Here is a 24,403-nt window from a genome sequence, read left to right on the forward strand (position 1 = left end):
ACGGAAGCCTCTCCAAAACCAGGTGATTAATTTGGTTTGTGGGGAGACTGACATCTCAAATTTGATGTGTAAGTAAGGTAGTGAGTTTTGTCCTGTCTCCTTTTTGCTTTTCTTCATTTTTACTTGCATTCTCAGGCCATAATTGGTGCAATAACTTGGGGTTCATAAAGTACCGGTCCAAACCCAGAAACTATTTTCTGTGAGATATATCGTGTTAATTTCAGAGACTGAGTGCTGAAAGGACTAATAATTCTCCACATCAGGTTAAACTTATTGGTCCACCTTTCATCTGCCTACTGAATTAATTAGGATTTCATAATAACTGAAAAAGAGCTTATTTAATCAATTTGGTTAGAATTGGCCACAGAATGTCTAAACTTTTCTTACCCTTCCTTTTAAGCCATTATGACAAGACAGATGAGTACAAGAAAAACACATCAATATTTTAAATAATCTTTTAAAAGACAACAGTCTTCAAAAAACTTGTGGAGTCTTTACAGCAGCTATAGTTACTCAGTCACTCTGTGTAGGTGGGCTCCCAGGCTGTGCACAGGCTTGTTGAAGACTTGCAGACTTTACCTGGGCTTCACAATTCTCCTTGTGTGAAGAATTGCCTGGAGGATTGGCACTGTGTCTCATGCCTTTGAGAAATGCAAATGTTTTGGGGAGGGGAGAAAGAAGAATAAAAAAAGCAAGGGTATATTGTTGCTTTAAAACTTTGGAATCTGGCAGCAATATAACAAAATATTTCCCTCTTTGTCAGTGTTCATTTTAATGCATTTTTGCAGAAGTGGCAGCAAACTAAAGTCAGAGAGATCAGTGCAGTTGGAAATATTTAATTTTCACAAAGTGGAAGTACTGGGCTCCCGTGGAGTCCTAAAGCCTAAAGCTAGTATATAGTCCCCAACTTTGCTTTCATTTAAGTCATTGGCAAAATTCCCATTGACTTCAAGTGAAGTAGCATTGGCCCAGTTTCAAAAAAGGAGTATTATTAGGTTTAACATTTTAAACCCACAAACATAAAGAGCAGTCTTAACATTATTGTGATTGAGAATTTCATTTTCAAATGCATTTGACAGTATAGTCAAACAAAGAAATGTAGCTTATCTTTTAAACTTTTAAATCACTAGGTTGAGCAAAATGGGAACTGCTTTCAATTAAATAATGCATTGAGAAGTATTGGGACAGAATTGCCTTTGACAGACAAGAAATGCTGTATTTATCTCATTGTAGGCCATTCATTGGTTTATGACTCCAGAATCCTCAAGCAAATATCATAAATCCACATGACATCCTTGTGTGTTCTAGCAGATGTTGCATTTGAGTCTCAGAGTTAGCTCAAAGATGTGTTAAAACTCATGTAACCAGGCAGCTTCCTGTCAGCCACCCATCTGAGAAGTCTCAGAAGCTCTAGTAACTACACTGAGGTTTGGATGAAATTACACCCCAGAAATTGGCTCCAGATTTGTCCACTACAGAGAAGAATACCATGTGAAGTACAGCTGGAATCTCCCACAACAAACTAATCAAAAATGCCTTTGAGATTTCTGACACTACAGCTGTGAAAAAAATTCAGTTTTAGGGGCATGTGTGCAAATACCAGAGCTAAGAGTGTTGCCAGGACTAAAGGCTGCTCTAACCAGCCCTATCTGGCACTGTTCACTGAGTGATGGAGTTTCTCAGGCATTGTCCTACCTGTTGCATCTTGGGGGCTTGCCCACTCTCCAGCTGCACAAGTGACAACACCTGATGTCACAAGTGATGGCAGACACCATGCTAAAAACAAAAGGGCAAAATAGTGCATGTGCCAGGTGCTCCTGGGGACAGGGAACTGGATCCTATTTTGAGTGTAGGGACAGTTCAGCAGGAGAGAGGAGGGGGCTGCAAGAGTCCTGACCCCTGCTTGAAGGCTCCTCTGGAGGCTGTGCTTCTGTGAGGCTCAGGTGCAGACTCCAGAGGTGTGGGACTGCACAGCTGGGCAGCAATGACTTCATCTCAAGGAATGGCTTGACTAGACCAGGCATGCCTGAGTCTCCAGCCTCTTCATAAAAAGGGCTCTCAGAAGCAACTTCTTCCTCAGTCTGCCCTGTGGAGCCCCTGGTGTCTGTTTCCCTGGTGTTTCTAGCTGTAATGACTGCCTTGGAGCACAGCTGGGTGCAGAGGATCCTGTATCCAGAGGGTGCCTTCCTCCCCACACCAGCACACTGGAGATGATGAGTGAATGGGCTCTGAGGAGTCAGTCAGGCTCTAACAAAAAATACACTAATATTTGAACTGTTCTCTTCCTCTGTGCCTTAGATGTTGATTGGGTTTTGTTTGTTCAGTTGAGTATAAGATTTCTACGGTGTGTTTGATTTTCTTTTGAGCTATTGAAATAAAGGAAACAGAACATTCAAAGGCAGTCAAGAATAGGAATGTTATATCCTAACTTTTTAGAACTAAGGGATTTCAAAGAAAGTACTGTGAGAAGCTTCAGATAATGGCTTGTGTACTGCATGGGCCAAAGTGTGAGCAGGGACTTGGGCTGCCAAGGGCTACAAATTCCCTGTTTGCTTTCACAAAGATGGGGGAGGAGTGACTTCCCACTTTCAGAAGAAGTCATCAGGCACCTGATATGCTACAGGTCTGCCAGGGCCTCTAGCAGTCATGGACAGTTACTTAACACTGGTCATGAGAATACAAGAGTATGAAAAAACTCAGAATTTACTTGTTTGCCACTAGGAAGAAATAAATGTCTTATAATTGGATGATCAATAAACAAATTTACTACAACATTCAAGCTTCCCAGCACTTGCAAGTGAAGTTCAAATGGACAGGATTAAGTGACTAGTGATAGTAATAATAACTGAAAAATGTGTATGGTTGGTCAAAAAATGAACCCTAGTACACTGCCAGCTGAAAATATATTATTGTATTTACAATATGAAAGATGAATCTGTTCATCCACAGCTCTCTAATACAGCAATTGCAGATGTTGCAAACACTGTAACTGAAGGGAAATTATTCTGCTAATTTTTATACTGACAAGCCCCATTCAAATAAACAATAACTGCAATTTACCACGTATCCAGAATAATTCTTCTCAGAAGCCTTCAACAGAGAGCAGAGAATCTTTCCTTAATCCATCTGTTTTCATGTTAGTTTATCATAATACAGAGGGGTCATGTGCTGAGTAAACAAGTTGTTTTAGAAAGTTAATAACTCCTGAGTTATTTGTCGAGACTTGGTGCCTAAACAAACACAGAGACATAAATGAGTTGTTTCCAGGATGGGACCAGGACTACATGACTCAGTTATCCACAAAAGATAAAACTCCTGTAACACATTATCTTTATTTCAGAACATGATGGCAAATAATTTTGATATCTATTTTTCAAGGCTTGATTCCCTTCCACTAAATGGCATGTTTTGTCACTGGACCAGATGCTGAATGATCAGAGTCAGACCATTAATGAAGTCTAAAAACAGTTATTGCAGGGTGACTATTCCTGAATGATTCACAACATTATACACTTTCAGAATGTACATTTTGAAGTATATCTGTGGCTTCCTAGAAGTAGTCAGTGCCTGTAATAAGGGGGGAAATGCCAGGGTGAGATCAACTTGGTTTTTTTCAGTTAAAAGTGTATACTTTCTTGTTTACACAGAGTGTAACTACTAAGAAATCTTTGACAATTGTCTTTGAGAAAATTACATTTAAAACATCAGTTTTAAATGCTGTCTAATTATCTGCAGTTGATCCTCTTACCATTCCTTTTTATAGCAACCATTTTTCAAATGGCTTTTGAGTCAGTGCCACATCCAGTAGCCATTGTCTCTTTGAGCACTCTGTTCTGTCTGGTGTCTAAATTGCTGACTACCCCAGATCGAGAAGATGAATTACTGCAATGAAAAACATTCAAACATCAAAATGGCTGCTGTCCTTGATAGAAACTCTGGTAAATACTGAAAGGGGCCTAGGCTAGACATTCCCAGTGTTAGCAGTGCATTAAAGAAATCAGAAATGCATTTACTATTTAATATGTTAAATACTACAGAGCTGGGATAATTGCATCAGAAAATACAGTGTGTAACTTCCTTACCCCTCTCTCTGTTCTCTTTTTCAAGAACTGTTGTTTACACTGATACTTCCTGTGTTGATACAGAAGTTATGCTACCTCTGCTGGTAAATCTGGCTATTTTAATCTGTTTGTATGTTTATGTGTTGATACAGCAAAAAATGTGCTTGGTACATCCTCTGGTGGCAACACTTGGAAACATCAGTCGGGTGTGCAAAAAAGCTGACTCCAGTTTCTGCCTTTGTGCATGAGAGCTGCTTTTCCCCTGTTTAGGCAGAGGAAACATAGTGGGCAAGAGTGTTCAGGAGGAGCTGCTGAAGAGCAGGACGCCTTCATCCCAGGCTGGGTTGCCCCAGGATGGGGTGACAGAGCTGTTCACCACAAGAGTTCAGAAGGCTCATGGCATTAACATCTTCTTTTTTTCCCCTCCATGCCATCCTGCCACCTCAAGCCGTTGTTTTTATGGAGCAGAAGCAAAATTGTTGAAGAGGTTGGTTGTGGGATTTTTTTTTCTCATGCTCAGAGAAACTGACACAGCCCTTTTGAAGCACTGGCACTCAGACCAGGTGGTAAAACCTCGTGCCAAGGAGGAACGTACAGGTCACTCTCTGTGTTTAATACAGGACTATTGAAGGAGTTTCCACCAAGATGGATGAGCCTGACTGAGTAGAAGAGGAGTGCCTGGCCTTTGAGAACCACCACCACGAGGTCCTCTCACCTCTCTCTTGGCTTCTTCTTCCCAGACTGCTCAAGCAAAATTCCTCCTCACCACTAGAAGCCAGTGAGCTGTTTGATGTCACTTATGGATTAATAATGTTCACAAGGAATGAAGAAAGAGCTGTGAAAGAGGTGTGAAATTATATTGATTTGAAATTGGTTATCACATGATCATTTGAGGATTATGTGTAAATCGCTCCTTTTCTGATCAGGAGGTTTTCTGTTTTATCCAAAGCATAGTTGTTTACTTTTCTTCCTTTTCACCCTTTTACCTTCAGGAGATGGGCAACATGCAAGATGTTTTACTGTTCTACTTTTTCCTTCAACAACAAAGGGATAACAGTTACTGTTTAATCAGCTGCTTTAGTACCAAGACATGTTGATGAGGCCCATGAAATTAAGTTGTGCAGATTTTACAATTCAGCAGAGTTCACACTGCCAATGTCAAATGTCTGCCTGTCAAAGTAAGCCCTGTGAGGGACCCATAGAGGGCTGGAAAGAGGGACATCAGCAACCACCAGGAGGTGATACCAGCAGAATCAGTAACATCTGGTGGTCACCTGCATCACAGTCTCAGGTGGGACTGTCATCTGCAGAGATGACAGTCACAACAAAACTAAGAAAAATTCCTGGAGCAGAAAATAGTGGAGATGGGCACCAGGCTTTTCTCAGAGGACAGGACTGTCCACAGATGCAACGCACCACTTTAAGGCAGGTAAAAGGCTATTAGGCACAGAACAAATTTCTGGTTTTTTGCCTGAGGGCATTTCCAGGGCTGCTCCTCACCAGGGAGGTGCCTCATACAGGACAGTGTGCCCCGGCGCCCCTGGCTGCTCCTGGATGAGGTGGTGGGACAGGAGCACCTGCCAGGCCCAGCCCTGCCACCCCAGGGAGCCCCCAGCTCTCATGGTTCCCTACTGCACTGCCATACCCTGAAGAACCCATGAGGGATGGGGACAAGGCAGGGGACATAGTCACTGCAGTTAACCTGCAGGAGAAGCTTTCCAAGGAGATGGGGAAGGCTCACATGGAGAGGTCTCTAAAGCAAGTTACACCTACACCCATCAGCCACCCTTGCCTCAGTGCTGGGATAGGACAAGATATGGCAGCTCAACATCCCATGCTGTGTTCTTACAGCACCAACAGGCTCATGAACAGCAAGGGGAGACCTCCTCTGGGAGTGCATGCTCCGGCCGAGCCTGCTTCAAGGTGCCTGGTTGAACTTCACCCAAGTAGGGCACATAGCAAGGTGGATAAACTACATTTTGGCTACCCCTTTGCATCTCTCCTTCAGTGAAACAGGAAGGACCAAGCAGTTTCATTAAGGCTTTCCAGCTCAAGACCTGAGCACCTGGATACAGCAGTGAAACTTCAGCCTCTGCCAAGGCCACTGGGGTGGCCCTGCCTTTGTCTCCCAAAGCAATGTGATCTCAGTGAAGGTACCCTTGAGGCCCAGCCATACCATCAGTCCTGTTCTTAAGAGACTGACAACACAGTTAGGCAGAAGCAATTCTATTTTGTAGTAACTTTCTGTGAATAATCAATATTTAGTGCCTGCAACTCTAATACTGAATTATTTATTTGAGAATTTAAGTATTTGGAAAAATATCAAAGGCTGTTGTATGCTGGGCTGCATCAAAATCAGCATGGCCAGCGGGTCAGGTGAGGTGATTCTGTCGCTATACTCCCATCTTTGTGAGACCCTCACCTTGAGTACTGATTCCAGGTCAGGGGTCCTCAGCACAGGAAAGACAATGACCTGTTGGAGCAAGTCCAGAAGAGGCCAACAAAATGGTCTGAGGGATGGACAACCTCTCCTGCCTGGAAAGGCTGAGAGAGTTGGAATTATTTAGCCTGAAGGGAAGACTTAGGGATGATCTAATTGCATCTTCCATTACCTGAAGGAAGCCCATAAGAAACACGAAGAGAGACTATTTACAAGAGCTTGTAGTGATAGAACAAGGCATAATGGCTTTAAACTGAGAGTAGATTGAGATTAGATATAATGCAGAAATTTTTCACTGTAAGGGTGGTGAGGCACTGGAACAGGTTGCCCAGGGAAGTTGTAGATATTCCCATCCTTATAAATGTTCAATGCCAGGCTGGATGGGCCCCTGAACAACCTGGTCTAGTGAAAGGTGTCGCTGCTCAAGGCAGGGGAGTTGGAATAAGATAACCTTTAAGGTCCCTTCCTACCCAAGCCATTCTATGATTCTGTAGTTATTCAAACTGCTTTATTAAAAGGGTAAACTATTAGGTACTCTGAGTACTAGGATATCTTACTACAGCCCTGCCTAGAGGGAAACTTGTGCAAGTATACAACAAACATGACAAGCAGGCAATAAATAACTTCCAGGCCATCTCCTACTGCTCAGAGATGACTTGGCTGAAGTGGTATATAGGCTATAGGTCCTTAACACAGCTTTGAAGACATAAAATATTTGGACCATCCCTACCAATTGTCCAGTACCTAAAATATATCAAAGATATATTTGCATTTTGGAGATCTGTGAGTCAGGAAAAGAGAACAGACACATTTGTCCTATAGCTGGAGCTGAAGGACTAACAGGAGTGAAAAACCACAGGAAACTTATTTCTGGGAGATGATATTTGAATGTGCAAAAAGGTAGGCTGTTTACTAGATCAAAAATGTGACTTTGTCATTTTTGGAGAAAAGCATAAGCACGTTAGCCAAATCAAATCATTTTAACATGAGATACACTGAATCTTATGCAATCAAGTGGGTAGAAAGTGATAAACATTTTTCCCAAGAAGTCCCTATGCTCTATGTCTTTAGTCCTCCATATTATCTATTTATTAAATAGATATTATCTATTTATTAAAAACTTTTTGAAGTAAAAAGATCTTTGTCACTCTCAGTTTGTCCACAAATAGATTCCTGTGTCCCTGTTGGAAGCAGTCTTGTTTGGCACTTCACTTAAGGCCTGTCATCTGATTTCAGTGTCAGGAAATATTCTGGATTTATTTCTGTCAATTCATGCATCTCTGTTACTTCTTATTGTCTCACTCAACTCCCCCCCAACTGTATAACTGATCTGCAGGTACGCAAACGAACAGGAAAAACTTTCATCTCATAAAGTTCAGAGTTCAGTTCTGGATTTCCCCTGGTGGGAATGGAGGAACTTTTCCTTAGGTTGCTCTCTTTTGCAGCCATAGGGGCCAGTGGTGCTCTCTTAGACCATAAGCTGCTAGAAAGATTACTCTTGTGAATAAAATCAGTTTATGGCTAAAAACATTTTTTCTTCATTTTGATAAGCCCTCAACAAATGAAAATTTGCTTCCTTACACTTTTGCCAAGCATAGGACCATGTATATTTCTAGCTATATGGGTTACGAAGGATTCCCACATCTCCATCCTGTGTCTGCCCAAGGCACAAGCCGTGGATGTGCCAAGCCTGTAAACCCTTCTCAATCATGTTCTGACTCTAGTGGCCAAATCCTGACTTCAGCTGGCAAGCAGCAGGCAATGGAGTTAGCTAATGTAGCAACCACCAGCCACAGCTGTCTCTTATCCATGGCTGGTGCCTTACTCCTCAGGGAGTCAAGCCAAAACCCAGGCTGAGGATGGCTGCTTCTAAGCTAAGAGGTTTGCCAAGGTTCTGTGTGAAAATGTGACTCCATGTACAAATCTCAGACAGGTGCTTCCCAGATGATGTATAGACTGTATTGTCCAAACAACATTGTATTACTGGATGCTTCACCTCTTTTCCGCCATGGGGTCTTGATATTACAGATGACAGAAGGATATTGAACACATTGTGGATTAATGAAGGAAATTTTATTGTCTGGGTCACTCAAGGATCAGGTGAAATTACCCAAAGGACTCTTTCTGGTCTTAATAGCAGGAAGTTCATTACTTTGCTGGCATTAGTGTTACTGAGGCTGTAAATAGACAAGATGGTAAACCTGTTTTAAGATGCCTATTACAAGATCAGAAACCCTGTGGCCATATGACACAAAGCACTAAAACAACTTCAGTCTGTCAGTTCAAATTTGTTCCAAATATTTTGAATTCTTAGTACAACTTCAATCTGTCTTGACAGATCAGTTTTTAGCTCATCCTGCCCACTCTAATTTTATGCCGAATACACATCATCTGTTTACCCATACTTGGGATAAAGCTTGGCATATATCCATATACTGTACTTTGGCTAATTCATCAGAAATGTGCCCGTGCCTCATTCAGATTGGATTTGTACCACAGGCTGATCCAGGAGCACACAGATCTTACACAGTGCAAGCACAGCCTGCGTGAGACCTGTTGACAGAAATGGTATGTGACAGAATGAATCTAGGAGAAAAGTAAAAAGTAGAAAAGCTGGAGGAAAGCTGATGAGCAAAAAAAAAAAAAAAAAAAAAAAAAAAAAAAAGACGCGACTTGAAAGGTAAATAAATAAATAAACATAGTACGTGAAACAAAATATTTGAAAACCACACAAGCACTGCAGGTATTCCAAATATGGTTACACATAGTGCCAGGTGTAAAGCATTGAGAAAACACATAAAAGGCAACTCAAGATGAGGCAGAAGGTCAGTGCAAGCTTCTCAACTTGATGAAGGAATTACTGGGTAAATTTCTGTGGTCTCTTTTATAAAGACCAAGCCTAATAGAGTGAACCTTTCCACTTTAATGTTGGTTGATCATAAGTAATTGCCAGTCCCTGTGGTGGTGCAGTCTGGATTGCACATGCAGACTTGAGTGTATTTTTGCCACAGCTCTGAAGGCAAAGCTGTGCTTCTGGGTACAAACAAGAACAAGGTAACAACAAAATGGGAGGACTCTGTCTGGAGAGAGTGGAAAAATATCTAATTAAAATCTAATGAAAGACAAGGAGATATAAAACCCCACATGATCTCATTAAATTACCAATTGAAAAGCCCTCGAGAGCAGATTTGGACTTGACTCTAATTCTTTCCTTGCTCTAGACAATTGTTTTCCTTTTACAGGTGCAACTTCTTTGATTTGGGTGACAACAGTCCTATCCCTGCGTGTAGATATCCACTACAGCTAAAATGTCAGCTGGAATTTTTTGCTGGAAAGGACACCATGTTTTGATTCTTTTTTCTCATTCTTCTGGCTACCAGAAAAAAGGAACAGGCAAAAGGAAAGTGAGGGGAAGAGGGGTGTCTCTCATTGCCCAAAACTGAATATATTTTGGTTCTTCCTTCTTAGAAATTGGTAAGAAAGAAGCATTATTTAAAAATATAAAATCAATCTCATCTACACCGAACTAAATTTCTTTCTATATGAAAATATTCCAGGTAATACCAGATTGCTCTTTTTTAACTGGCTAATTAGCAAGAGAAGGTGTGTATTTGAGATCACAAAGTCTCTCCTATTAAGAGCTGGTAATGTAACCACATATTATCACTCTCTTCATTTACAGGACAACTGACAGATACTTTCTCAAAAAGCATTCCTTTTCCTTTTCTCTCTCTTTGAGAAATCAAAGAATTACACAACAAAACAAATGTAGAATGCAGGTTGGTCTGAGCTGGAGGCTCAATGAAAAGAGACATTTAGCTAATGTAACAGAAGCCCTATAAAACATTGCTAAAACTGATTGGAATTTAAAATCTCGGTAACTTAGCATATTCTAACTTAATTAAAACTTCATTGCAATTCAGAAAAGTTCTAAAAACGTCAAGAAGGGCACTTCCTTTTCTTGCACATGGAACAAAGACACGTCTTCCAAGGGCTTCATTGAATCCTTATGTTTGAGACCCTAAGGTTCAGCACACATTTGTCTCAAGACAAATGATCTTCACAAAATCATTTCAGGGGCTTTGTGAATTAAAAAAAAAAAAAGCAGTGAAGAACTGCACAGTTTAGCATTCCCATAAACAGCAACAGGATGCTGCTCTAATTAAAAAAAAAAAAAAAATAGCAATGACATTTTTTTGATTCCTCCACTTCTTAAAAAGAGAAAAAATTCCTCATCAATCTGTCCCTAAGCTTCACAAATTTGGCACTCACTTTTAAGAACAGTGAAAGAAAATTTCTGCAGTTTGTAAATGCAGAATACCTATCGGATCTTCCTGTTTTCCTTTTATGAACCCAAATTAAAGTGCTGTGAAATGAGCTTGTTAACCTTTAAATTATTAAAAACAAAGTTAATTGTGATGTAACACTAACCACAATTATGGTAATCAACTCTAAAATGAGAATGAATCCTTAATATTAGATTCAATTTTGTTAATAAGAAACTGAATTTAGGATCTGTTAATTTATTAACTAGCCAAGAGATGTAAAGAAGCCTGGAAGTCTTGAACATTATTTAAAACTTTTTGGGAAAGGATGAATACTGTAATATGAAGTAGCACGCAAGAAATGTCTGTGGTCTGCAGCCACCCACTACTAAATGTGTTTGGGAAAGAATTCACAACAGCAAGGAAGGGTAGCAGATCAGGAGAAGCAAGAGGAAGGTGAATTTTGAAGCAACAAATAAAAGCAACCTACTGAAAATGTGAGGAGACCTTTGGAGAGAGGAGGAAGAGTTCAATTCAAGGGTTATAGGACCCAGTTAATCTGCCTCTGTAGTGGTGGTCACTTGAGACACTGCAGGGGCTGCCTTGTGTAAAACAGTAATTTTTGCAAAACTTCACAGACCTCACTTATTCCCAATAACTCAGATAAGAGGGGCCTTTGAAGCTGGGTATCTAAACTCAAGCAGTATCTGCTTTCCAGGCAGAAGCAAAGGCCCTGAAAGCACAGGAATTTTTTCCCCATCCTACCCTTGGCATTTCAGCACAGGAAGCACCTAGGAAGGGCTGCTGATCACTGTGCCTTGGGGAAACCCTGTGTGAAAAATGTTTATGCCAAACAAGTCTGTAAACAACTGCCCATGCAGAGCACGCTTAGTCTGGGCTGTTCTGCAGATGTGTCCTTGCTTTAACACTGTTACTACAAAGCAGGCACTTGGGGAATATCTGTGGGCTCACAGTGCTCACAGCTCACCTTCCCCTTCCTAACAGCTCTGATTCCACTGAAATCAGACAGATGATGCTCCATTTTGCAAATTATAAGCAACAAAAACCAGTGGAATTTCCTGAAAGACTGGAGTCAAACCAGCACTGGGACTTATGGTTCTCCTAAAATCACTGATGGCCCTGCTGTATTTAATTTCTGGTATTTTTGAATTTTATCTGAAGAGATGTGATCTTGACATTTGGCTTAATCTATTGTTTACTTTCCAGTGTTAACAGAAACCAGCCATTTTCATTCATATAATTTTTATTGTAGAGTATCTCTTTGCCCACAGATCCTTCCTTGTAGGAGGGGCATAGGTCGGATAAAAACAGATGCCAAATTATGACACAGTGAGAGACATCTACACATAAACATTTTCTTTGTTTGCTTTTTATGTTGGGGAACAAACCCTGCCTGAAGCTATAGTATGCAGACATCTAGTGGCTGGATAATATAATGCAATTAACACATCTTTACAGGACACCTGTAAAAGTTCTGCGCCATCGCATCATCCTCTGAAGGCCTGATACCTTGGGTCCTGTTTTAAACAGATTCTTTGGCTCTGCAAGAACCTTTTTTCATTCATTACAGACCTAGTCACAGGTATTTTGAGATACTCTGGCCTCATGTGTTTCTGGGATTCCATTTTAAATTGTGTGGTACTGGGGTGGTCAAAATGTAAAATGAGGAAGTTTCCAAATGCTGTAGCATATCCACTTAATCGCAGCCTATAATTTCACGCTGAGACTCATGCTCCTGGTAATCATTAGCAGCTTCCCTGCCAAGAGCACACAGCTCTCAGACCCTTTTGTGTTTTCTATATTTCTCTAGAGTAAACATCTCTTTATCTGTATGAACTACTACATGTTTCTAAGCCATGAATAAATCTTTCAGCTACCTTTGGCTTGCATTTTTTTTTCTTTTTGTTTGGCTGCATGTATGATTGCCCAGCTAAAGAGACCAAGCCATTGTAAACTTATGGTCACAGATAATGAAACTCACTTCATACAGACCTATAATGCACCAACAAGAAAAACCCTAGTATCTTCACAACATGAGGCTAAACACACATTATCTGGACCTGCTTTATACCTGCTATTTAAAATATTGCTGACATGGTGTATCATATTCAGCTGTTATGTGTTCACGACTTACCGTAGCTTTCATCTGTTTCATGCTCACCACTGTCAGATGTTTATATGGGAGACACTTCAGAAAGCACTGTTTGTAGTGTATATTTATACTAAAGCCTAAGGGAGGAAAAGAGTTTATGTCTATGTAAGATCATGTTGTTTTTGTCTCCACCTCAGACACAAACATCACCTTTAATAATAAGCACTGGAGTTGCTTATGTGCTTGAAGCTCCGACCTTCTCGAGCGCTTTACTTTATAAAAGAATGGAGTTTGTGTTTTAACTTTATTTCTTTACCATCTTCCATCTCAGGAGATGCTGTGGGGGTGGGAAGGTAACACAACACAGGGAATGTGGTGGAGAGCCAGGGTTTTGGATAAGGGTTGCTGTCCAAGGACAAGCAGCCAATTCCCTGTCACTGGTGGGAAAGGTGCAGGAGAGAAGCAGTCTCAGGGAATGAGGCTGGCTGGATGTGGTTTCTGATCACTGATTTGGGAGTTGGCTGTGGGTTAGTCAGCTGCTGTTACACAACCCAGAATGGATCACTTCCAACGCAAGCAAGTTGAGATGGGAATAGAAAAGGAATATTTCCAACCGCATCCCTGCTAGTGAAAAAGACACTTAAGGAAATTTCTTTTTGCTGTTTTTGCTTTGTTATCTTTATACTTTCTTTTTCTTTGTTATTCAAGGCTTAAACATTGTGTACTTTATAGGGCAAGTTCTTTCCAAGTTTATCTAATATTTTCCTTCTTTTACCCCATCTTCAGTTTTTTCTCTGATATTGGGGAGGAGAGGGCCTCTTTGGATCAAGATGAGGTCAGGCTCAGGGGAAGGCCAAGCAGCCACGGTCTCTGTAAACAGCATGAGAAGAACACTGGTGAGAAGCACTTGAAGATACTGAATGGAAGAATCACAAAAAATTAGCCAGCCCTGAAAAGCAAACCTTGCATTAGAAGTAACTATCCCAGCAAATCAGGGAGAAGACTTAAGAGGTGATCTGACTGCTGGGTCAATGCTGGGTTTTTAATTTGCAAGGAAGGCTAATTTAAGGTATAACCAGTTCTCCTGGACAAGGACTACATGCATTGCAGGTCCATATGAAGAGTCACACTCTGACATGGTTGATTGCTGTGTCTTTCTCTTATGCCTGGCATCCTACAGATAATCTGTGATCAAAGAGGAATCCTCACATGATAGAGAAGACAAGGCATATGCAAAGAGAGTGAAAGATAAGTTTTAATACATCTGAAGCATTCAAACAGGTACTGTAAGAGAAAGGCTCATGAGAAAGTGAATAATGTCTTCAAACCAAGCCTTGAACAGCATTCAATAGAAATTACCTGGGGCTGTAAAATGAATAATGGGGAAAAAAGAAAAAAAATAAGACTTTAACAAATTCATTAAGCAAAGGGAGAAAACAAATCATACAAGTACCAAAAGGGCTGGTGAACTGATGCTAGGCATTTAGTCTTCATACTGAAATATATTAACTTTATTTAGAAGTTCTAGAATTCAATTTAAATTCCTTTTGGTTTTAAAATAGTTTTTAGTGTGCAGTATTCTAAAGAGATAAATACACACGCATAGGTGTGCTTACAATGGCAGCTACAGTTTCACAAATAAATGTGCACATGAACACTTCCAAACATGTCCTGCATGGTCTAGCCCCAGAAGGTGTAGTGGGTGGTTCTCCACCTAGCTGACATTTCAGCAGGCAGCACTGGTGTATAAAGGAAAACACATCTCAAAGAAAACTCCATGGCTGGTGATGCCATCATGAAACCCAACAAAGTAAAACCAGGCCAAAATCTGCATTCATTCCACAGTTCTCAACCCCTGGAGGGTTTTCCCCTTTTTCTCTACCACCATCATGCCCCCTGAGGCTCCCCCCATTTCTACAAGAAAGGAAGTTTCCCTTCATCTCACTGGAGTGGATGTGATAACCATGAAAGGAATTGTTTGTCCAAGGCCATCACTGCACCAAGTGCTGTGCCTACCAGTCAAACTCCATGAAGGTGAGCCTGTGCTTTTACAGCAGCTGCACCCTGGCAGGGTCTGGAAAATGGTGATTGGTGTGACTTCTTGTGAAGCTGCATGTGCATGGATCGCCTCTCCTTGTTCCTTCTGCAATCTCAGCAAAATTCAGCTGAAATTTCTCAGTAAAATAATTTTTTCTTTATGTTACCTGGCTGTTAAGCACTTTTATCTCCTCAGCAACAGTAGTCTTCAATTACCCTCTGAGAGTCAGGAACACAGATGAGTCAACCTTTAGGATACAAACCAGGATACTAGCCAGGGACCACTCTTATTTCCTCTTAGACTCATGTTCTACCTCATATCTGTTTCCATACACAGCCACTACCCCACACTTGCCAGTGTAATATCTGGGATCAAGCCTATCCTTTAACTCACACCAATTTATTCCTATTTACCTCTCAAGTATATTTTGGGATCAGGCCTAGAATTTACTGGTTCGCCTATCTATGACTTAATTTTCACACAAAGAAAAGATGGGAGGCAGTGCAAAAGGCAGCATTAGGAAGGCACAGTGCTTTCTAAGAAGCTCCTCTAATATGAGTAAGTGGAAGCCCAGAATCCCAGCCCAAAGTGCAAAGCACATCATACCACAGTTAGAAGTCAAACTAAGAGTTTAAAGGCTCTAAATTTTTTTGAGAGCTCCAGAAAACTACAGAGGAAACTGAACAACACATCACCTGCAGATGGATGATCACTGAGAGCAGGCATCTGCCCCAATTCACCCTTCTTCTCTCAAGAGTTGGATTTCCTCCTATTCCCAATGTCTTATTACAGTATATCAGAAGCCTGTGGAGCCAGCTTTTGCCTGATGAAGTACAAAGTTGCTTTTAAGTATTATGTCATTGTTTTAGTGACCAGCAAGTGTGCAACTGCTCAGCATCTTTAGGAAACTTATAATTCACATTTCTAATAAATCTCTAAAATTACATGAAGCATTATGTCCATTAACATTTACTGTTAAAAATACTTCCAGAGAGCAAACTGATTCAAAATTTTAGTAGCTGTAGGCTTAAAGAGGAAATTATTAATTTACAGTCTTACACTACCCTCAGAACACCCTTATCAGTTTTTATGGTTTCTTAAAAATATTAATACAGAGGTAGGCATGTGGAACTCCAATTGGAGAGCAGCAGAGCCTTTCCACACTCAATAAAACCTCTGATGGGTGCAGCGTAACTGAAATAATACACCAAGAGCCCTTCCTGAACATTCCTCCACGTGGATTCCTATCAAAACCAGAAAGACTAATTTAACTTTTCCTAACACGCAACAAATGTGGGTTGATCAATCTGTAATGGGTGTGTTTTGTGAATGAATATGTTGTTATAATTAGATCCAGTTTTTAAGACACAAAACTGCTTTAAGTATTTTTACCAGTGGGGTTTTTTTTCTTTCAAAGCCAAGCCTAGGAAAAAAAAGTCTGACAAGTGTTGAGACAAATTTACTAACTTCAATTCCTCAGTAGTAGTATTTATATGACTAGAATTTCACTGCACAAGGCAATGCTTGAAAGAACAGCAAACACAGGAAGGGAGAACAGGAAAAGGAAATAATGGACTATTTGGTGGAGACATTACATCATTTGCTTTGCAACGTATCTGTATTTCACAGCCACAAGAATATCAGCCAGCTCCAAGATAAGGAACATGTTTATTTAGAGAATAAATCTAGTTCAGATTTCATCATAATGTCAATATTTGCCATATTACTACTACAGTTCCTGTCAGTTAACACTCAGAAGTTAATAGTGTGTTGTATGCAAAGGGAGAAGATCTGAATGAGCTGTGTATACAACCTGAGAACTGTCAGGTCAGCAACAGGGGTCACTCCACTTTTGGAGGGTTCATTCCTTGCTGGGTGCAAGGAGACAAGAACAGACCTTCACTTGGCAGAAAACAGCTGACTTCCACCTCACAAATTTTGTTTTATTTTCCCAAGATTTTAGTACCAAACCTGACAACTAAGACAAATTATCAGGCTCCTGTCAAAAACTACAGACAGTCCAGCCAGGCCATTGCAACAGAGACTTCTCCTTCCTACCCTGTGGTATGATGCAGATCAGTGGGAAGTCAGGGTCTGGTAATCAGGTGTTGGGGTTGGGATCTGGCTGCAGCTGCTTGGAAGTAACTGCAGAAGGAAGAGGGGCAGCAGCCAGTGAAGCTGCTACACGCACGTGTTGCAGACACTGCAGGTGGAAAGTGTGGTTTTGGCCAGCACTGAAATCTTGAACCCATTGTATAGATAATGGGGTTATACTTCATTAAATGTGGGCAGGAGATGGAGATAACCCTAAGAAATATAAACTTCTCTAAGCCCAAGGAACAACATGCTGATTGTTACTCTGCTAAGCCCAGATGAACAAATAACCTCATGGTGGGCTGCTTGTTTTACATTTTCTGTGTATTTATTGCAATGCACCAAGACTTATCTCCAAAGGAAGCATGTGTTTCTGCAGAACACCCAGTTACAAACACTTCAAGTAGTCAGCAATATCTGGTCCCCCTTCACCCAGCTCACATGCACTGTGTTGGTTTGCCCTGTTGTTTCTGCTGCCCCAATACACATAAATTACTCAGAGAGCTCATAACTTGTCATTCAGCAGTAGCTCTCCCCATAACCCTTCACAAGGGGGATTAAGGGTGCCTTCTGACTCTGCATTTACCATTGCCTGGTAATGACTTTGTGAGTGGTGATTGATCTGCTCCAAGGGAGTGGCCTCCCCTTTGTGAGCCCTCAGTTTGCAACTTCGCTGTGCCCCAGACTGGCAGTTGCCATCTGTGCCTCTGGGGTTCTTCCACTGACACAGATCTCTGCAATGTCCCTCATGCTAGGACAGGGGACCTCACTAATAGCTACAGTGATCAGAGTTATTGCCTCCCACATTAGTGACTCTGTCCTTCAGATCCTGGTGTTTTCTTGGTGTTTCTGGAATTAGAAGCTATAAGGTTGACTAGCTGGTTCAGACTACCCTTGCCTTATCTCCTCTGTCAGATAAGTCATGTGTGGCCCAGCATGGCAATCCCCATGCTGAGAGGCCAGCTTAGGACATGCAGAGTAAGTGCCCAGACCGCCATCCTCAGCAGTGTACAAAACAAATAGAACTGTCATAATTCACAGGAGAACAAAGACTGAAAATTTTCTGCCTCTACTCAACACCATATCACAAAATTCCATGGCTCACCAAGTAGAAAATAATCCAGACAATTCTGTTTATTGTTATGTTGGGTAATTTTACTCAGTTCCAAACTGTCCTTCTTCTCAGTAAGGTTCCTAGTAATGCAAATGTCATTCAGCTTTATTCAGATAAATCATGTCAAGTGCATATGTCTAGCAGAGAAGTTCTCCTTTCTGCCAAAAAATTAATTCTGAATTTGTATAATGCTCTTTGTGAACAAACAGTGTTTTCATTACCTTTGTAGAATGCATCTCCCTTCTACAGAAAATATGGCTACTGACAGCAGAAGAGATGATATGGAATAAAAGCAAATCTAACATTCAAAACAATAATAGGTATTTCTACATATTAGCATTCATACCAAGTTTAAAATCAGTACTATTTGGATCACAGATGACTATTGAATGCTATGCCAAAGTAGCTATAAAAGCAACGATAACGACAATTTGAAAATAGTTAATGGTGTGAATTGGAAGATTTAATATGTTTTCTTCTTTTAATGTACAGCCCATTCCCAGAATTTCCCTGGACCATGTGGACAGACCAACTGTCACAGCTGTCTATCAAGGCTGAATTAGATGAAGAGAAACAATACAGGCTTTGTGGTTCAACTGAAGCAGCAGTCTCAAAAGTTTCCATTTCTCATCTGCGGGCACTGTGGGAGCATTGTCTTCCCCCTCTCTGAAAAGAGAATGGAACAATTATGTTACTGAAATTCCTCTGCAGTGGGTCTGAAAGACTGTTTATATCCAGCCAGGAAGACAGGGAAAACTAAAAGCTGGGATTTCATGACAGCAGGTGGGAGCAGTTTCAGGGTATATACTTCAGTGACATAAGGGTACTAATTCTTCTCTTTTAGGGTAAAAGCCAGTGCTGCAAGATTTACTAGCAATGGAGGAAATGGCAGTAAAAATGCAAAGTTAAATGCAGTGGTAAAATTATTAATTTAACACAAAGTTTTAAAACTGGCTTTCTGAATTAGTCTGGTAATTGATTATAAACCTGGTGCTCATGAGTAGTACACTAGAAAGAAAAATATACTGGTAACAGCAAACTTTTTACCATTTGCTATTTTAGGGGCCTTACTAAGGGAAGTGCTGAGTACCAGCTCTGATGGGAGTCAGGTGGACTCAAAGGATAGAAAGCAATCACTCAATTCCTCCCAACAGCAGTAATATTCATTAGCAGCATTAATCAATACTTGATTTCATGCAAACACATATTCGTGTGCTTTGGCATAACCTTAAGAATCCAGGTGCTCAGGTTGACCCAGTGCTCCCAGTTCAGAAGCAGTGGGCATGAGAGTGTCTGACTGCTTCATTCTGTTGTAACAATAACTTCCTTTTTTTTTTCCTGAGGTTATTATAGTGCTAACAACAGCTCAGTGTGTACACACAAACAATCTGAAAGTGCTCGTGTGCAAATGGTCACCTGGGCTACAACTGCTTGCAGGAAGAGTCAACTCATTCCAGAGAATTCCCGCTTGGTCCTGACAGGGGAAGGGGGTGTAGAGGTTGTCAGCAACCAGCAGTGCTGCCAAGAAGTCAGTGCCTACCCTCAAGACAATCTGTGATTTCCACATACTCCCTGGTAATCACTCAATACCCCCCCAAAGCCATCTCTGGGAGGCTGCAGGCGAGGCTTCAATTCTGGATGGCGCTGAATCCAGGCATTTGGGATCCCTGTCACAGGATCCTGTCATAGACCAAGGAATGACGAGGGGGGCTAACCCTCACAGCCTCTGGACACAAGTCTTGGAGGTAATGGCTCAGAGCCAAGAGGGTTCAGTACTGAGACCCCTCGGCCCCAGGGGGTGAAATTTGGGGGGGACAGGTGTCCCAAAGGTGAGAGACTGTGCTCTTTTTGGAACTGGACAAAGCACCCTTAAAAGGAAAACCCTAGAAGCAGCTCTGGTCCATGCACAGTGGTGAGAGCACTGGACATGGAAGGAAGAGGTCACGATGGCAGATGTTCTCTGGGCAGTGCCACGAGTGACAGGAATAACACGAGGTTTCAGCTGTGTTTCCTGGGGAAGCCTATGGCACAAGAGGGACTCCTCTCCTCTTGATGAACTGAGAATTGATTATCTAGAAGGTGGCAATGGACCAGGAGTTGGTGATCTGAGGGATGGCAACTGAATTGAGAGTCTAAGGTTCTGTCTTACTCTGATGTATTGGGAACTTGGCTGGGGGGAGAAGGAATGTTTGGAAGGCTTTCATCCTGAGTTCTGTGTGTTTCTTTTATATATTGTAAGTTAATAAAGTTTTTTTCTTTCTATTCCGAACCTGGAGCCTGCTTTGCTCTATTCCTGATCCCATCTCACAGTAGACACCAGGGAAAAGGGATTTTCATGGGGGCACTGGCACAGTGTCAGCGCCGAACCATGACAGCCACGTTGTCTGGCAGCAGCACCATTTGATGGTCCCCTTGAAGAGCTTTCCACCAGCTGCCTCCTAAGGCAGGCTGTAAGCAGTGAAAGGGTTTTACACTCCACACAACAGCACAGAGGATTCCCAGCTCTTCCTGGGGCTTGGTATATATAGGTGTAGCATAAAAAAAAACCAAAACAACAACCAAGTAATAATAAATTATTCTCCATCTCTGGAAAAGGTCAGCATGTTTTTCAGTTGGCTACTGATACAAGGGTGCAGGGACCAACCAACCCACTCCTCCCTGAATTGAACAGAAAATTTCCATTTTTGTGGCCAGAGTGAGACAATTCAAAAGAAGCCAAAACCTTTGTGGTTTTAAGGTTCCATTTAGGTAGACTAATGCTGTGACACAGTGACACTCCCTCAATCTCAATTAGTGCTCAAACTAATTAAGAAAATTGTTTTACACACTGCATGAGTAGTACCTCTCTTCTTTCTTGGATAATCCCTAGTGTGATGTAAGGGTGGTTGAATATCTAATTACTCTTTAATTGAAAGCACATTTTGTACATTTTTAGCTAGTTCAAGCTTAATGCTTTTAGTCCAAAAGTCAGTGAAATTAAGTTGAACTGGGATTTGGTACCTATTGTATTAACAGATTTCTTTTTGAAGGGAGCCTAATTATGAGCCAGTGTAAAGATTTCAGCTGTGTTTGTTACAGAAATACTTAATGCATTGTCTGACAAAAGACTGATTGTATATATTGGTGGTATTATTATCCATGTTTGTCCTTGTTTGTTATTATGTTTGTTATTATCAATGTTTATCCTTGTTTATTCTTGTTTAGCAATAACTTTCCTACTTTCTGGTGAAGTCCTCTACAGATCAAATAATTATTCCCAAAGAAAATCTTCCAGGATCAGTGCCATAAATACCTGCAAAATCTCAGAGTTCTTCACAATACCCATTGTTAGAAAAAAAAATTATTAACAAGGTTAATCAAATCTCAGAATTCAACCTCAGAACGTAAAAATATCATTATTTTTCCAAGAAGATTTCTATCTAATTCTTTCATATACAAAATTTTATGCACCTATATTCTTCACAGAGAAAGTTTTCTTGTTCAAAACTAGGACAAATGGAACACTATAAATTTTACCTCAGAAAGAAGGAGCAGAAGTAGGAGAAAAGATAAGGAGCAAAGCTAGGATATTTTTAAGAACCAAAGGTTCCAATGTTCCTACAGCAATAGAAAGAAAATATTTAAAAGAGAAGATATGAGAAAAGATCAGTGAAAAGGATTATTTTTCAAAGTCTCCCAAAAGTGTTGAGAAGGTGCAAATAAAGAGAGTATGGAGAAATTAGATAGGACGTCCACAACAATCTGTCTTTCCATCTGATAGGGAGGAAGTAAGATGTCCCACTGCAGCATTTTACGTCAAGATCAATACACAAGATAAAAACCTTTATTCTGCTGCTTAAAAGGAGCCAATCTCTTTCCTGGAGAGCTTTTCCACTTCTTTTGTCTTACCCTACTCCTTACCCCCATTGTCTCACACAAAGCCCTTTTTCATCATACAAGGATCTTGCCTTCTCCTCCTTAACATTATGATAAATCAAAAAGTTCAAGAGTTTTTACAAAAACCAAATACAAAATTCATAGATGGCAAAACCTTGTGTAATACTGACAAAACATTACCTTTATCCTACACCTTCCTAAAAACAGCACCTGAAAGTACAGCCAGGTGTGGATTCAGTGTGTCTCAGAAAAGAGAACTGAGAACCTTATCAAACCTTAACATGCTTGAAACACTTTGCATTCCTTCCATTAAAAGGTTACAATTTATTGAATCAACATCAAGTTCTGTGGGCATTTAGCTGCCTCTAGCTAAATTAAATACACCTTTGTTTGTTTTGAGCTATGGGGATGCATAAACAGTTTTAAAGAGACTTTTGTTGTGTAGCACTGCTCTTCATAAACTGTGGTGTTATCCATAAAACAGTAAGTGCTGACATTCTGTTTCTTGAGTGGCAAGTATCAGTTGCAAAAACACTTTCAATAATCCAAATAACCTGGAAGTTTTCATTTGCTATTTATTTACAAAACATGTCAGTTTGCTTAGCAAGAGTTTGTATATTTTTCATTGCATTGCCTTTATCCATACAAAATATTCAGAATTAAAAAGTTCCAATAAGAGTAAGGATCTCGGCTGACCTGGATCTTCAGTTTCAATGGAGTAATACTGTTCTGCTTAAATCTCTGTGATTTCATCCAGGTAAAACAGAGTGCACTGCCACAACATTGGTGAAGGAGGAAAGCATACTGCAGGCTTTCTTCTCTGTATCGTACAGACATATGTACCTGTGTGTCCTTCTAGTATCTTTGATAATTGAGAGTATATTACATTATATTTTATATGTGCCACTCTTTTTTTTAAATGGGTGTAGCTTTATCAGTAAAGATTTAAGCTTCCCACTATTTTGACTCACCACTAATTTGCAGCATTTTCCCCATAAGTGAAAATACCATGGCAGAGTGAGTGTTCAGACTCTAACTTGTGTGCTGTGATTGTTAATAAACCCGTTGTGAGGGTGTTTTGTATGACAGGCACTCTGGGCTCCTAGCTACATTATCAGCTCCCAAGCAGCACTCTACAACCCATACATGGTTTATGGTAAGCTGCTGGGAATTATACTCTCAAAACTCTTTTTATGAAAAGCTGATGATAGTAGTGAATTATGAATCAGAAAGACTGTATGATGCTGGTAGAAACTCACAGGTCACAAAATTTAGGAGCACTTGTCAGCATAAAGCATCTTATTTGAAGCATAAGCAGGGATCTGATTCCTAGACTACCTTCTGACGTTTTTAGCTTTGAAAAGCACAGTAATTTCTCCTCCTTGCTTCTTTACATGCTAAGGGATTTTGAACATTTTCCATTCTTCCACAATTCATCTATTTCTCACAAAAGCTCAGTAAGGAATTGAACAAGCACAATTCCAATATGATACTAACTCAGAAAAAAATGGTTTTCATTCTCATTTAGAGCTTGATCACCTGCTATACTGATGCTCTAGCCGGGAAACATAAATACTTACCACAACAAGGACATGAATACCTACTACAACCAACTCTTGGCTGCCTCTGGCTACCAAGTCCCTACATTCTGGCTCCCATGTCAGAGCTATGTCACATAAGTAAGAGAAGAGTTTTTCTAGTCACTTATTTGAATCATCAGCAGTGGGGGAAAAAAAATAATGCTGATATAGGGTTCACTTGCAATCTCAGTACAGTACCCTCTGCTATTACAACGAAGCAGAGTAAAACAGCCTGAAAAGGCACCCTTTTCAAGCCATTCCTGGAGCTTTTGGTTGCCTGAAGGCTCCAAAAAATTTGTTTCCAGTAGGCCTCTGATTATGGTGTGTGGCTCACAAGCCAAATGTGTTTCGCCCTCTGTCCTACAGTCATGCATTCAAGTATAAACACTTTCTCAAGAATTCTAAAGTGGCAGCAGAGGGCTGGGCACTGGACATTAGACATTAAATAGAGAAGAAAAATAGTTAGTTTTGGTGATAACATGAGGTTCAGTTCCTTTAAAAGACTGAACCTTAACAATTAAACCAATCACCTTTTAAGCACAAACTAAATTTATGGAGACAAACAATAACCAATAAAAAAAAAATCACTCACTTGGAAGAAGTATAAACACTTATATTTCAACAAATCTGGGAAATTGGTGTTTGCATTTCTAAAGAACTAGTGTTGATAATCTTTGTGTCAGGTTGATTCAGGTTTTTTCAAACAGGAAAATGGTAAGAACAGTTGTAGCAGCCTAATGATGTATGGCTGCTGACAGCTCATTCCAGCTCTGGACCTACACAACAGGAAAGGATAAACTCCCCAAGTGTTAGAACTTCTGC

The 24,403-nt window shown here is 40.5% G+C and overlaps 1 protein-coding gene across 1 annotated transcript in view; it reads right to left on the reverse strand.

Moving 5' to 3' along the window:
• Positions 1 to 16,566: 16,566 nt before the first annotated feature.
• The window catches only part of CA8 (carbonic anhydrase 8), a 50,374-nt gene continuing 42,537 nt past the window's right edge, over positions 16,567 to 24,403 (reverse strand). The window contains exon 9 of the mRNA XM_059486315.1: positions 16,567 to 18,791. The gene's annotated coding sequence lies outside the window, so the exon portion shown is untranslated. The remainder of the gene's footprint in view (positions 18,792 to 24,403) is intronic.

This window comes from Ammospiza nelsoni, chromosome 1 (genome assembly GCF_027579445.1).
Source record: "Ammospiza nelsoni isolate bAmmNel1 chromosome 1, bAmmNel1.pri, whole genome shotgun sequence".
Taxonomy (NCBI): Eukaryota; Metazoa; Chordata; class Aves; order Passeriformes; family Passerellidae; genus Ammospiza; species Ammospiza nelsoni.